The 6029-nt window shown below is 39.3% G+C and overlaps 1 long non-coding RNA gene across 1 annotated transcript in view; it reads right to left on the bottom strand.

Moving 5' to 3' along the window:
* Nucleotides 1–4475: 4475 nt before the first annotated feature.
* Nucleotides 4476–6029, bottom strand: part of LOC106951191 (uncharacterized) — a 6966-nt gene continuing 5412 nt past the window's right edge. The window contains exon 2 of the long non-coding RNA XR_001425767.1: nucleotides 4476–4882. This is a non-coding gene — a long non-coding RNA (uncharacterized LOC106951191). The remainder of the gene's footprint in view (nucleotides 4883–6029) is intronic.

The following is a 6029-nucleotide window of genomic DNA, read 5'->3' as shown; positions in this document are numbered from 1 at the left end:
TCTGTCCTTCATCTGGGAGTACAGATCCAACAGGAAGTCAGTCTGAGATTTATCATTATAACCTAAAAAAGTTTCATATCTACAGACTGATGCTAACATCTCCAGCATCTTCTCTCCTGTCTGCTGTTCTCTCTCTGCTGCTGCACAGAACAGATTCACTAAAAACCTGGTTTGTTCATGAAGATATGAGCTCCAAGAATAAAACCTGGAACAACAAGGAAACATTTAGTGATGATTTGATCTGAGCTGCATAGATACAACCACACACTACTGATGATCTCCATCTTGAACATGTCTGTCCTTCATGTGATGAAATTACATGTTAAACATGTTTGTTTATAATTATCTGATCTTCCAGACTGAACCATCTAAACTAAAAATCCGAAGTTGGCCATGTGAACACAACTAAATTTTAAAAACAGACCAATAATCAGATGCAGCATCAAAAAATCAAATGTCCAAACAGAAATGGGGAGAAAATTACGAACGAGAGGCGAGGGATTGTGACATAATTACTCTAAAACAGGCCATTTACAGGAATATACTAATATTTGAGCATGCTGGGACAGATTGGTAAAACATGGTAAAACAACTCCAACAGTCTAAATCAACATTCAGTCTGGTGTTGATTTAGAAATCAACATCAGACAGTTCCTCCCACAATTGTAACATATTTGTGACATCACATTAGGGAAGGAGCAACAGATAGGGTGGGGGCCACAGCAGGCCCGCAGCCTGGACCTACAGGGGGTAGGTCCGCCTGGACCTGTTGATTCTAAATCTACACCAGACTGAGTTACTGTTGGAGTTAATTTAGAAATCAACACTGGACTGGATTGCTTTTTAACTCTTTGGAACTCTTTACTGAGTATTAGGGAAACTAACACTCACTAAAACTCATGTTGTTGAATTAACACTGTATTTTTAACATACAACACTTACACTGGAAATCTAACACTTTTGAATTTGCTGTGTAAGACAGGAAAAGTCAATTTATCTTCATTTAAAACTCTCATGAATACCAATATTCCAAACATCTGCTTAAACTGCACTAAATACACCAGACTGAGCTACTGTTGGAGTTAATTTAGAAATTAACTAGTTATGCATAGAATTAAAGCACATTTTCTGAACGGTATCATTACATTACTTTAGGGGTCATATATCCCACTCCTAACACACAGAAATAATGTTTCTTACATGAGATTATGGATGTATGGCAGAGCCTGTAGCAGTGATTCACACAGACTCTGGTAGACCAGACCTCTTTGGGTCCAGTGGAGGCAGACATTGACCTTTGTAGCTGACCTCTGCATGGCTTTCACAGCTCTTTCGAACAGCTGCTTTTCAACTGGAAGATACAGCTTGTTTCCACAGAGACGCAGTAATGTCATATATTCTGTCTGTCCTCCACTGAGAAAGACAAAAATCCACAGCTGCTGAGCCAGAGGGTCAGACCTGTAATTTAAAGAAAACTAAGTAACTATGCAAGAAGGTAATATTGGCATTGTGTTACAAAACTGATCTAGAATAAATTTAATTTTCAATATATGACCTTGTATGAAATGTATGAAACAAAACATGTTGAGTCATACCATTGAACATTTTCAAGGCATCCAAACAGCTGTCTCATTCCTAGTTCAGACACCGTCACATCCTGAAGATTCAGTCTTATTTTCCTTCCCTTTGACTGAGTGACCACATAGGCCACAGCACAGCAGGAATAAGGGTCCAGATTCTCTCCACAGAGGTCAAGATGGAAGTTCAGTTTGCTCAGAAAGGAAATGCAGGCGTCAGAGCTCTGGGACTCATACAAACATTGGCAAAAGAACAGGATGTCAACATAATGTTCAGTGTCTTTATCTTTGGAGAACAATGTATCAATCATCTCTTTGAAGAACCATCCAGATGTTTCCTTGAGCTCCTCAGCTGGAATCAAACAGCTCATCAAACTGGGGTTTTCCTCATTCAACAGCTGACACATGAACGGGATCAGATGCTTCATGTGTTTCTTCTCCTCGGTGAGGCACTGCTGGAAAACCTCCCTGATCTTATCAGGATTTTTCAGAAGCCACAGAGCTGCAAAAAACTCCTGCAAAGTGTAATGAAGAAAAGCATATTTAACAACTGTTTTGGTGCAAGTGGTGCTGACATCAAGTGTTTTCAGGAAGGAAAGGACACAGCCATCTTCACAGGAAAGTTCTTCCAGGTTTACAGTTTTTCTTTCAGTTGCATTAAAAGCAGCTTCAGCCAGAGACAGGATTCCATTTCTCTTCGTTTTGATGAACTGATTGAGATTCCTGATCCTGGTTTTGTTGCTGTTCATCTGGAGACCAAATCGAACAATATTGATGTATATTTCAGTGACAGTTCTGGGCTGCAGAGAGTCTTCAGATGAAAAGCTGGCAGCCACCATCAGTGCATACATTGGAACATGACAAAGAGTCAACAGCTCCACGTTACTCAGAACCTTCCTGTGATTTTCACCCAGAGCTGAAGACAAATATGTCATTATTGTTTCCTCACTGAATCCTTTCACCTCCACTCTGAGCCAGTCTTCAGGACAGAGGTCTTCCTCATCTTCTGGTCTGCAGGTAATGATGATTTTAGCATCAGGCAAGAGATCTTTGTCTACAAGTTTCTTCACAACTAATAGAGAGAGACCAGTGACTCCATCTAAAATGATAGTAACATTATCAGAGTTGCTCTTTATGTCCTGTAAGACTTCATCTTTGCGCTCATCTGGTTCACTGCATGCAGTGAAAAGTAGATCCTCCAAACTCATTGTTGGTGGGATGTTGGTTAATTCCCTCATATCAAAGTAAAACATGTAATCCAGCTCCTTGTTGTCTCTTTCTGACCACAGTCTCAATATTTCATGACTCAGAGCCGTCTTTCCAATACCAGGTTTTCCAACCAGGAGGATGCTTTTATCTGTTTTCAGCAGGTCAGTGGGGGAGATTTCTGGGTTGTTCTCTGGAATATAAGTCCTTAACTTTTTAGGACGGGACATCTTGCTCTTCTTCTTTTTAAATGACTTTACTTTGGACTGAGACATGGTCCCTTCCGTATTTAACACAAGTGAATTAAATAACACCTCAGGATTCTTTTTTTCTTCAAAAAGATTTTTAGTTCCCCTCCAAAATTCTTTTGAAAGTTCTTGTGCTTTTGACTTCAACTTTGCTTGATATCTGTAGCATGGCCTTGATCCTGAGAGTAACACACCAATAGACAATCGTTTTACTTATATTGCACTCACAACATGTTTTACATCAAGCAGCAAAAACTACAAATGTCTACATCTAGTTAACAAAACATTTCATGTCTTTTAAATATTTTAAAGGTTTGATACCCTGTATGAAGTTTACATCCATTTCTGTGTCTTCTTTGAAAGGAAAACAGCTGATCCAATGGTGCAGGTCAAACTTTTCAGCCTCAGTTGAAGCTCTCTCTAAGGTTCTCCTCCTTGTCTTGTAAATAATCCTTAGTAACTTATAACAGGCGTCTTCACCTTTTCTAGTGACTGAGTCCAGTATCGCTCTGGTTCTATCATAGTCATCTTTCTCTCCTTTTATCTTGCTGACCTCTTCATCAATGAGAACTCCTTGCTGATGTAAAATCTCAAGAATCACTGACAGATTCCTCAATTCTCCAATCAGATGAACTCTGGCATTCTTGACATATTCCAAGGCAGACTGTAATGTGGACGCCATGACTCCTGATCTTGTTAGATCTGCAAACAAACCCAACTTCACTGATCTGAAAAATAGGACACCAAGTTAATGTGCAAATTATAAATTGTCTACAGGATAACTGTCAAATGTAAGGCTCAGAGGTCAATGCCAGCACACCATAACTTTTTTTAGCCCTTTGGCACTACATAGCTGGACCTGGGCCAACCTGGGCCAACCTGACTTCAAAACAAGGCTGAAGGTTTTTGCATTGACACTTCCAGCCCGGTTCCACCCCGCTCACTGGAAACCTGAGAGCAGTGGTTCCAATTGGGCTGACCAGACAGGGCTGGTTGGAATTAGCTGTTGATGGGTTAAGTTGCTGAGGGGGCTGACAAGTTGTCTTCCAGATCTCTGTCAAAGGAGCGCTAGACTTTCATTTTAACATCTGGAGTCAAATAATTCCTGTCAATCTATTCTTACCCATAAAATTTTAAATAATGACAATTACATATTCAATTGAATTTTATTTTCTTTCGGTTAAAATAATGTTCAACAAGCTGATCAGAGGATCCTCATTGTGTCATCAGATCAAAAAGATAAATATATGTAACTTTTTCTCGCAGTGAAAAAAAACTACAATAACTGTGGTTCCACAAACTAATGCCCCTTTACCACTAGTTCTACTTCAGCAGCCCCACTCTACTTGACCTGTCTCCGCTCTACTACGAAATAATCACGTTTCCACAGACCCGGCTTGGCCTGTAGGGGGGTGGCGCCTTCTGGTGGTGGGTGGTATATTGCTCTTCCTCCAGGTGCTGTGTGTCCTTACTGTTTGACCGAACGTGAGGCATTATACCTCCAACACAAAAAAAGGACAGCTGAACTATTTTTTTTTTTTTTTACAGCCTGATTATGATTTTTCTGAGATTTCAAGAAAAGGCGCAGGGTGAGGAATGCTGCTGCTGTGGCAAGGACAGCTGATCTCTGCTTTGCAGCTAGAGGAAAGCAGGTGGATCAGACGTTGCAGGAAAAAAAAAAAAAGCCCAAAGGCCACTTGTAGTCGGACTTGGTGACAGAAACTCAAACTAGTTCCTGTTTTTCCAGCAACTAAATGCCATCTCCTTCCTCCCTCCATTGTTTACATTTCCATCGCGGCGTGCAATCAGCTGTTGCTGTCATATAGAAACGGCAGTCACTCCCCTAGACACCTGCAAGAAATTAAAATAATTACAAAAGAAAATAGTAACTCACAGTAATGCAAAGTGATTTGGATAAGTAACTTTAATCTGATTACTGGATTTGAAATAGTAATGCTTTAGATTACTCATTACTGAAAAAAGTGGTCCGACATCACTGGTAATCTACAACGTCAAGTGTCAATGAAATAAACATATAATATAATAATGTAATTACAGTGCTATTTTCACTTTGTCTAAAGCTCTTCGCATTTTTGAGAGGATTATATTAGAGCCTTGATGCCTTGCAAACTACAGTGTGTACAATAATGTGTGGAGTGAGTATAAAAAAAGAGAATTTGTTCATTGAGAGCACAACAGCATTTATTTTTCATCTTTTGTTTGCCTCAACTGCGATAGATTGGCGACCTACCCAGGGCGACCCCACCTCTCACCTGCTGAGAGCTGGAGATAGGCACCAGCACCCCTTGTAAGGGGTAATTACTTGTAAGTTTTAAACCTACGCAGACATACAGCCATGGATAAAATACCTCTGTCGTTTTGAAGTTTATTGCTCATTTTTATGTCCTGTACAATAAATGGTTCATAACTGTTTAGTTAGCGAACTGATAGAGCCATTTTAGAAGAATAAATACCATATAATATAAATATTTTTTTAACATCTCAACAGGAAAAATTCTGGTGTAACAACAGCAAAATGACAAACAACCAAAGCATGCAGATTCACGCAAAGATAAAACATAAAAAACAGATTAAGAGTAACATACTGTAAAATGTAGAGAAAGTTGCAGCATAAAAAACTGGAGTAATTATAAACAGCTCACTCCGACTCTAAGGAATGTGTAACTGAGTAGGATTACTCCAGAAAATGTGCATGTTTTGTTTGAGTAATAATAGGGCTCCTACAACTTAAGGAAAGTTAAATTTAAGACTTTTTAAGAGTTTTTAAAATACCGCCTGAAATTAAATTTAAGACCAACTTTACAATACACACAAATAGAAATGAAACAAGCGACAATTTTACCCAAAAGTTTCACAAGAAACATAACTTATGGAGTCACTTGACGTCGACATAATGGCTGCCTAGGAGAGTCCCGCACCACCCCTCATAATGTATTTTGCATATAAATCACACAGGGATCCGAGGAATCAGCATCAA

Source organism: Poecilia latipinna, unplaced genomic scaffold (genome assembly GCF_001443285.1).
Source record: "Poecilia latipinna isolate Pla-1442-1.1 unplaced genomic scaffold, P_latipinna-1.0 Scaffold445, whole genome shotgun sequence".
Lineage (NCBI taxonomy): Eukaryota > Metazoa > Chordata > Actinopteri > Cyprinodontiformes > Poeciliidae > Poecilia > Poecilia latipinna.
This window is presented reverse-complemented; position numbering and strand designations above follow the sequence as displayed.